General features: G+C 40.0%; 1 long non-coding RNA gene across 1 annotated transcript; it reads left to right on the top strand.

The window, feature by feature from the left end:
• The first annotated feature begins 459 nt into the window (after positions 1-459).
• On the top strand, positions 460-7849 carry LOC148315590 (uncharacterized). The gene is made up of 7 exons (XR_015840785.1): positions 460-533; positions 1192-1311; positions 1912-2075; positions 3325-3513; positions 5808-5903; positions 6866-7018; positions 7123-7849. It is a non-coding gene; the product is annotated as an uncharacterized LOC148315590 (long non-coding RNA).
• Positions 7850-10258: the final 2409 nt, after the last annotated feature.

The following is a 10258-nucleotide window of genomic DNA, read 5'->3' as shown; positions in this document are numbered from 1 at the left end:
TAAAAAAATTAATAAATTTAAAAAACGGACCGATCCACTGCTTGGGTTAGTTTGACCCACCTTGAGATCCGTTCCCACTCAGTGACAGTGTCTACAAGCCACTGCCACCAGGCCAGTGAACCGACGTCCAGGCAGTGACAAAAAACGTGATCAAATTACATTGCTCATCATAAGGTGTTTGTGAGACGCTCTTTGTATGTTTCCTCAATTAAGACCTGTTTTCCATTGGTGTATTTGAAAAAAGTGGTGAACCTGTTAAATTCACTACAAAACGTTAAGAAGATGAAAGTAATGTTTGAAGGAATATTATTTTTCTATCGACATGCCGGCGGGCGGGCACAGATAGAGAGTGATAAAGCAGCACCACCCGCGCGGGGCGTGCTGACGAAAAGGCAAGCGCTCCTCCTCTCATCGCGTCCTTATTAAGACAGAAAAAAGACGCTGTTGAATTTGACCTATTCGCAGTTCGAGCAGGTGCTTAACGCTGGAGAATATCACCACTTCGAAGTTCGAACTGCTGTTGAAACGGAGAGGTAAGTGTTTTTCGTTTGTTTTTATTCAAAACATGCCTCGAGTGCATTTGTTCATGGTTAGAGATAGTTGTGTGGAAAACACTATACAAAGTAGCACCATGGATGTGGGCCTACAACACTGGCCTAGCAAACATGTGCTCCTACATCGACATAATTGACGAGCTCCAGTTAAGCATTGAATAATTATAAAACGTCATGGTGCTTTTACTCATTTAAAGAACTAAACCGACGCGTATTTTCATCCGGTGGTCAGGTTTGCATTGAATGTGAGCACGAGGGACGCTAGCTTGTTGCGTTAGCTTTGCGGAGCTAACAGCTTGCACTTTTGTTATAGAACAACAGAATGCAAGTACCATGATAATTTCTGTCATTAATTTTTGTGTAAGACACGATGTTCACTGGTGAATTACATGATTCTTAAAGCAAAGGTTACTGTGAATGGAATTTTGGTAAGATTTTTGTAGTCACACTGCATAAATCTGTCTGTCTGTTGTTTAAACTTCAATATAAACTATTATGGTTGAAATCATTAATTGGGATGGAGGGATTGATATTTTTTTAATTTATAATTTATTTTTCTTACACTGATATTGTTAAAACTCCATTTAGCCTATAGTATTAATAATTCTCAACACAAAACTGTCTTTTTTCTTTATAGAATAAACAATGCCTTCCCTGAGATGCAGGAAGTCCCCAAAGCAGGATACTATTGAACATGCAGTCAAGGGTCTGGACAAGACTGCAGAGTTAGAAGCGAAGTATATAAACTCATTTAAAGGTATGATGTTAACGCTTTTGCTAAGATATATTATTGTTTTCTGATAACCAAGCTGACATCGTTTTTTAAGTGGTTATTTTACATTAAGAGTGTCTTGACCTTTTCTTTTGTCAGTTTCAAGTTATTTCAGTGAGCGTGAAACCTGATGGTAGGAGTTCTATCTAAATTAAGGCTGTACTTGATGACGCCCTCCGGCATTTTTATACCACAATAGACCAGTGAACAAGTCCGATATTCATAGTCTAGTGTAAAGCACGTTATACGTCACAGAGATCACGTGACGCGATCCAATATGACTGTGTATACAGTGTATGTCATTGTTATGAAACTAAATAATCTTAAAGTTTTTTTTTTACGTAACCAGGTGCCATTGACATTTGTACTTTCAGTCCTAATACATACTGGCTAATGCAATGCTGGAAAATGAATTTTGGCTGGTCTGTTCCTTTAAAATCATAAAGAAGGGCTCTGCTCTATCCCTCACAAGAAGCAATGTTTCAAACCACCCTACATTAGTATAGTGGCCCAAATGAATATGATGACTCCTTATTTGTGTGCTTAAAAATATGACGAAGCTATCTTGATTTCCCTGTTAACTAGGTCGAGGAGTATTTACCAAGGCCCCTTTCAGGAAAGACGACTTTATTCTTTATTATGGAGTACAGAGGAAAATTGATAGATTCTGATAAATCTCAACGCAGGAAGATGGATGGAAGAGGCACTGTCTTTTTGTTTGACTTCCGCCGGCAAGAAAAAACTTGGAGGTGAGGCAAAGATTGAGATGTTATCTTATTTTTGTTTTTATTTAAAAAAATAAACACATACTCATCCCATAAGTGTTTGGGGAAAAATCATTCTCTAAGCAAAAATGTATACCGTATTTTCGCACCCAAAAGACGCGCCGTGTCAAAGGGCGCAACACCTGTTGAGGCCGCTATTTCTGTCTTTGTAACATATACTGGACGCACCGCCTGACAAGACGATAGCACAGCTGCTGTAGCATAGCATGAACTTGGCAGAGCTGCCCACACTGACACAGCCGATAGCAGCCTACTATGCCCCAATAACATGAGCAATCACCCCATTGTTGCAGCAGACGCCAAGTCTCTATTGACAATAGCTGACAATGGCTCAGGCCAATATTAGGTGCATTGGCAATAGCCTACAAAGCAACGTCAGGGGAGGGACTTGGCTGCTCACCACACTCCTTAGAGTCACGGTTTCAAAAAAAAATAAAAAACTCATCATACAAGCAAACAATGAAACATAGAAATAAGATTAACACAAACATGTATCTCTCATGCCATCAATATACCCAAAAAAAATGAAAATAATACAAAAGCCACTCAGCCTTAGCTAATTCAAGCAATGCATTCTGGGAGCAGAGACCCACAATCCCATAGCTGTTTAGAGAGATTTGCATGGCTGTTTAAAGAGATGTGCTGTTATGCTTTGGACTTTTTGTCTGTTGTCTAAACCTGGGACGTTTCTTGCTTGCAATAACATAAATGATAAGACAGACTAAAACATTGTGGACAGCTGCCCTTTGTCCAGCTTTTTCCAACACCATCACCCAAACATTATAGTCAGATGGTGTATTTGTCACGGTCGATTGTAAGCATGGACAACTCACTCTTTGCCCAGCAGGGTGTGCTAACATGCACTTCCAACAGCTCGTTGATGACAAGGGCTGATGGACGTGAGTGGTACTTTGTCCATTTAATGGACGCATCGACTGACAGGGCGCTTTGTTTGCTTATGACTGCGAAAATACGGTAAATACTTTTATTCATGCGTTGAATCTGTACAAATGAAAATATAGACCATGAAGTCTCAAAGACAAGCTGTTAATAGGGTCTGATTCCAATAGAAATTTCTTGTATGATTTGATTTAGAAGATTTAAAAATTGTGGATTTCCTATTTTTATGTTTGGTGTACACAAGATTGTCTCAAAGATTAATTTCTGACATTGATTGAATAATTGTTTTTTTTTTTTTTAAATCTATTTTAAGTGTTGATGCCGCTCAAGAAGATGGCAGTCTGGGAAGACTGGTTAATGATGACCACATGCACCCCAACTGTAAAATGAAGAAGAAGACAACAGAGGACAGACCACACCTCTGTCTGTTTGCGCTCCGAGACATTGATGTTGGCGAAGAAATAACTTAAGACTATGGACCAGCTGGCCTTGGAGAACACAGGTTTGTAAGATGCATCTTTAAGTACAATAACAGAGCCCACTTGTGGTGTTCTGGTGATGTAGTTTCCAATTAGTTTGGCAATCTAATAAATGTATGTTGAGGTTTCTATGGAAGTTGAACATGCTGACTGACTGGGGGAGTTCTCCATTGTCCACTATCTGTAATTCAAATTTGTGGGTCTGAGTCAAAGTTTGGCTCTTCAGGAACAACGAACTGGTCAGGGAGTGACAGTATTACAAAGTTCTGCGTTACTCTTTTCTGGGCGGTGGCCCTGTTAGGCCATCATATGCCATATTGCAAATATCCCCATTGTGGGACTAATTAAGGACATCTTTATGTTGTGGTTTCCCTACCAGAACCAGCACCAACCCTGTATATTCATGATATAAAACACTGTTTCAATTTGATATTTAGCCTTTCTATACTGTAAAAATAGAAGACCCCAGGCTTTCCTGCGCCCCCTTGCCCAATTGGTGGTGTTCAGGAGACAACCTGGGACTGAAATATCAGTCACAACCAGTGTTGTTTTCGTCACTGATGACTATGACGAAAATACTTCGTTAACGCCCCTTTTTTAATGACGATGACAAGCTAAACGAGGTTCTTTTATGACGAAAACATGACGTGATGTACATGAATTTTTTTCGTTGACGAGACAAAATTGTTAGCATGTGGTTCATAAATTATTTTATGTTGCTTTTAGTGAAATAAAGCCACAACAGTTGCCCAACAAAATGTTTTGCTTCTCTGCTTATTTTGGAGCAGTGAGCATTGATTCCACTGTTGCCACTTTTTTCTGTTTGTAATGAAGAATCCTTTGTAGTCCATCCAAAAGTCTTTGTTATTGGGTGGAAACCTTGAATGCCTTGTTTTAACTCAAATGGACTTAAACCCATCCATCCATCCATCCGTTATCTGTACCGCTTCTCCTCACTAGGGTCGCGGGGGGTGTTGGAGCCGATCCCAGCTGTCTTCGGCAGTAGGCGAGGTACACCCTTGAATTGGTGTCCAGCCAATCGCAGGGCATACATAGACGAACAACCATCCACGCTCACACTCATGCCTAGGGGCAATTAGAGTGTCCAAGCAACTTGCCATGCATGTTTTAAGAATATGGGAGGAAACCGAATTACCCAGAGGAAACCCATGCAGGAAGGCCGGAGCCAGAATCGTACCTACGACCTCAATATTGTGAGGCCATCCTGCTAACCAGTTGGGCCACCGTGCCGCTTGGACTAAAACCTTTGTGAATAAATTGACGAAAACTAGGGTAAAACTTTTTTTGCGTTTCCGTCGATTAAAACTGGACTAAAACCCTTTTTTTAGTTTTCGTTGACTAAAACTGGACTAAAACTATAACGAATTGGGATGACTAAATGTGATGTAAACAAATCAGCACTTTGTCCAAATGACTTGGACAAAATCTAAAATGCCTGCCAAAAACAACACTGGTCACAACACGCGTCTACAGAAGATTAATTGGCATGGGCGAAATTAATTAGTTTTATTTCATTCATGAGCTTATGTTTTGTTTTGGGTGGCTAAGGCTTAAAATGTGTAAAAATCTAATCCAACCTCAAATATAATTAATTCAATAAATTTATGATGCTACTAAAACATCGAAGCAGCCTCCTCCAGGCTTTACAGACTCAGAAATGGAGGTATGCGTATCGTGTACTCATCCTGTCGTGTCTCGAGATGTTAAAATTGCAGTTAGATAGACGTGTGCTGATTAGACAAGACTTCTAATATATCTGGTGTCACAGGATATTTGTCAGTGAATGTGTATGTCTGGTTTGAGGCTCACTCAGCTTTTTCTTGTGTTGTGGGGTCCAGTTGAGTTGAATTGCGTGTCAGGTATGTTGGCCATCTGACACCCAACTGTCAGGTTTGTGTTTGTGGGGACCCCGTAGAGCCATTTTTATTGTTGACATAAATCATAGCTAATCATCTTTTCCTTCATTATCATATGAAATACAGTTAGGAGTTGTATGTGCCTTTACTATGTTATAATCTTAGAACCTACCAGCCACTACAGGTGTCCGACAAGAAGACTTTTGGCTGTCCTGTGCTCCATTGCGCCCCTGGTGGCGTTCAAAAGACAACCTGTGACTGAAATATCAGTCACAACATATCTCTACTGAAGATTAATTGTCATGCGCTAAAGTAATTGGTTTTGTTTCATTCGTGAACTTGTTAGTTTTTGTTTTGGGTGGCCAAAGCCTAAAATGTGTAAAATTCTGATCCATTTTCTTTTTTTAATTCATTAAATTAATATTCAACTTGTTCATTAGGATGGAGGACAACCGACAATGACTGAATCGGCTGAGGTTGATGCCACCAGAACATCGAAGCAGCCTTCTCAAGTTTTGACAGACTCTGAAAAGGAGGTATGCGTATCATGTGGTCATCCTGTCGTGTCTTGAGATGTTAAAATTACAGTTAGATAGACCTGTGCTGGTTGGACAAGTTTTCTAATATATCTGGACATAAATCGTAGCTAATAATATTTTCCCTCATCATCATATGATATACAGTTATGCCTAGTATATGTCTTTACTATGTTACAATCTAAGAACCTACCAGCCACTACAGTTCTCTCATTGGGAGACTTAAGCTTTCGTCAGGTTGTCGACTGCTGCATTGCCCTCTTATTGGCTTTAAGTACACAACCTGTAACTGAATTATCTGTCAGAACAGAACCTATGTGTCTACAGCAGGTGATTTGGCATGTGGATTCTTCAGATTTTTAGAAAATAGGTAAAATTGTGATCAAAAGTTTAAAATGTCTAAAATTCTGGTATAGTTTGCAATAGTATATCTATTAAATCATTTCAAAACTTCTTAACAAGGATGGAGAACATTGGCTGTGACCGAATTGGTTGAGGTTTAGATTACCAGGACCATTGAGCAGCCTCCTCGGGATCTACAAATTTAGGAATGAAGATATGCATCCCATGTTACAATCCTGTTATGGCCCGAGGTTTTGAAGTTGCAGTTACATATTGGGCTGGGCGATATGGCTGATAAGTACATAGCGATATAAGTATTTCATATGGGTCCATCGATACACATTGAATTCTTTTTTTATATTATTTTATTTATTATCGTTTTTATTTTCCAATATTTTCACTGCCCTGTTAAAAAAACATTTAATGTAGTTTTCCTCCCGGGAGCTTTTTGTTACGGTCAATTAATTTTGTTATTACATTATTTTGTCATATCATTCATCAATATTTTAGTTTTTTTTTTTTTTTTCAAATAGAATTAAGACCTTTTTCTGTGCAGATTCCTCTGGGGATTAAGTATTTAATGGGTTCTCAATTTTCTCTTGGACTCTGATGCAACCCAGTCTCCTCCCTTGGACAAAAAATATGGGCTGAATCTTCCTTGGAATAACGACACAGATTCTGACGAATCATTGTCAAATCCTGCCCCTGAACTTTGCGCCTCAGACCCAGACCATATTACTATCCCAAGGCTCAGGAGGACCAAAAGTATACAGGTAAACAACCCATATAGATTTCAGAGAATCTTACAAGCAAATTGCATATATTTTATTGGTCTCCTGCCTTCTATCCTTTATATTTCGTTGTTGTTGTTTTTTAGATTAAAAAAACAGGCTGACTTTGGAATGGATAAGCATTATTACTCCAACTCAGATGACAGTGGAGATGAATATATTCCGGATACAAGTGAGGCCTCTGATTCAGACGGAAGTGAAGCTTTGAAAATTGTGGACCCTCTCTTGAAGTCTAAGAATGCCTTCAGAGATTTTTCTCCCACACCACGAATCTCAAAAGCCAACTCAACGCAGGTTGTTAATCAAGGGCGTTCACCCGTTCGGAGGAGTAGCAGCACTGGTGTGATTCTTGAATTCTATGGCTCTTCAAATATTTGTGCAGTTTAACACAAATCATCCAAAATAGAATTCAAGCACATCTGTGACAGAAATTCAAATTCAGAAGTCAAAGAGAGAGAACAAAAAAAAAATCTAATGCTGCGCTTCTTCCGAAGACATATACTGTAAACATTAAATGTATGTTAGGACAATCTTGAAAAAAGTATTAGAACACCCTTTACTTTTATTTCTTGTTAATTTTATTAACCAAAATATGTCCATTTTTATTACAGATTAATGAATACAAAATTAAAACTCTAATCAGCTACTTTTTAATCGTTATATTTGTATAAACAAATGTTATACATCTGTGTGTTAACTTATACAAGAAATGACGGAAAAGCAAGGGTGGTTTAGTATTTTTTTATCGTATATAGTCTGTATAATATCTTTAACCTATGCTGATGCTGTTTAATACTGATTTAAATAATAATAATAATGTCATAATCTGTTGGTTTTACATGAACAAAACCTTTCAAGCACTTTTTAAAATTCTAAATACTACCTCTTGTCAGTAAGTTGGTTCACAGCACTGCCTTGGAGTGAAAGTGTGTAGTGCTGAGACAGTCGGTATGTGCTGAGTCGTCTGACGTTTGTGTGACTGGTACCCAGGAAGGTAGCAAAACCAGGCAGTGTGTATGTCGTACCCAGGAAGGCAGAGAAACCAAGCAATATGTATGTGGTACCCACGAAGGCAGAGAAACTAAGCAGTGTGTATGTGGTACCCGGGAAGGTAGCAAAACCAGGGAGTGTGCATAGATACAGACCCCAAAAGTGATTAAAACCAAATAAAGTCCCCAGAAGATCATCTGTAGTCAGGTGAAGGACCCTGTACTTTGTTCAACTCATTTACTCCCTTAGACGTACAAAGACGTCTTTTAATGCAATGGCGCCCTCTACCAAAGACGTATAAGTACGTTTCCTGTCTTTTTTACGTCATAGTGTACATAAGGGTCTGATGCAACCTCTGACTGAGAATCAGCCTTGTCCGCATTGTGAATCATGTAAAAATCACCCAGCAGGGGGCAGAGGTGCAAAAGATCCGCCTTGAATCTGCGCCAGAGGTACAAATGGGGGGCGGGATCCTGGGGTAGACTTATAAGTGTGGAGAGCAGCGTGGGTAGCAGCAGCATCGGCAGCACTAGCAGCAGTCGCATTAGTAGCGTTAGCAATGAAATCCTCCAAGCAAATGACGATCGAGGAATGCGTTTTTGTAAAAAAAAGCTTCCTAAAAGCATCAAGGCGATGGAGACGCTTTGGTTGAGAGGATGACGCTTCGTCATCGTCACAACAAACAGGCGTCTAACGAGGGTGCGCGTGCCTTGCGGCCTGCATCGCCTGCCTTCGGACAATAGCCAAAGCAGCTGAGAGTCCTCACCAGATCCCCCCGAACGAGGAGGTAAGCGCTCGCAAGTTACCATTGAACATGTGGTTTTACCCCTCATGCTTTTATTGTACATATCATGCATCTTGCGGGCAGAAAATGTCGCATAAATGTGCAGTTAGACGCGAGCGTATCTCCTCCCCGACGAGGAAACAACAATACTGAATGGTGTGGTAATCATGCATACTTTCTAAAATTCACAGATTGTGCATCCCGCGGCAAGAAAGTTCCTCCTCGTCTTGTTGGTGTAAAGAAAGGTAAATTATAATATGAAACTTCACACGCCAGCAATAAAATGCAGCAATAAATATATATTTCCAATTGTTTATATTTCTGTAATTTACAGGTTGTGCATCAGGAAGCAGTGGTTCCGGATGGCGTCACACTGGATGGCAACCGAGGAAAATCGACTTTACAGCAACCCCTGGACCACTGAATGCCGCTGCCCATTTGGAGTCTGAGGAGCCAGCTGATTTCCTGCAGCTGTTTCTCACGGATGAGCTTCTGCAGCACATCGCGGATGCCAGCAATCACTTCCCAGACAATTATTTTCACACAAACCCCAGTGGACAAACACAAGCTCGCCTATTTTCCACGGACCAGCAAAGCCAGACCACAACGAAAGTGTCGGGTCTGTTTGCGCAAAGGCAAACGGAGTGAAACAAGAATGTGGTGTGAACTATGTTGTGTGCCCTTGCATCAAGGCAACTGTTTTATTTTATATCACACAAAAAAAAAGTATGTATGACACTGATGTATTTCATTTTTGTACATAGTTCAACAGTTCAGTCGTTTAGTGTTATGTGCAAATAAATTTATTTTATCAAAAACATATTTTTTGTGCTTTTTTTTGTTATTTTATAGAAGGCATGCATTATTTAGATGTTAGAGGTGTCATAAAAGCCATAAATAATAGTGTCAAAGTTCAAATTATGGTCAAAATGCATCAGTTTACAAAAAGCTCATTTTCTCAGTTTTTTCCCCAGGGATTGGAGTTTTCATGAAATTTAGCTATTTTCAAATGCCGATTGTTCAAGAATGGAAAAAGATAGGAACAAACATTTTTTTTCTGTTGAAAGAAGAGAGTCTCATCTTTCTTCGGGTGTGCTCCATGTCTATATAGCATTAGAATACAATATTCTGTGGGCCTTGCAATATTAGTCAAAACCCAGGAAAACTCTGGGATTGAGTGGGTTGCTCCAGTGAAAATGGCTGGTATTTAATGAGTTAAGACTGGTTAGGACATCCGGCTCGCAGTCCCAAGGTGCAGGGTTCGATCCCGGGACCCAGCTTTCCTGTGTGGAGGTTGCATTTGTGAGTGAGTTTGAGCGCAGATGGTTGTTCGTCTTTGCGTGCCCTGCGATTGGCTGGCAACCACTTCAGGGTGTGCCCCGCCTACTGCCCGTTGACAGCTGGGTAGGCTCCAGCACGCTATCCTTGTGAGAATAAGCGGATTGGAT

This window comes from Idiotropiscis lumnitzeri, unplaced genomic scaffold (assembly GCF_059441095.1).
Source record: "Idiotropiscis lumnitzeri isolate Australia: NSW breed Sydney's pygmy pipehorse unplaced genomic scaffold, RoL_Ilum_1.0 HiC_scaffold_88, whole genome shotgun sequence".
In the NCBI taxonomy this organism is placed as follows: Eukaryota; Metazoa; Chordata; class Actinopteri; order Syngnathiformes; family Syngnathidae; genus Idiotropiscis; species Idiotropiscis lumnitzeri.
This window is presented reverse-complemented; position numbering and strand designations above follow the sequence as displayed.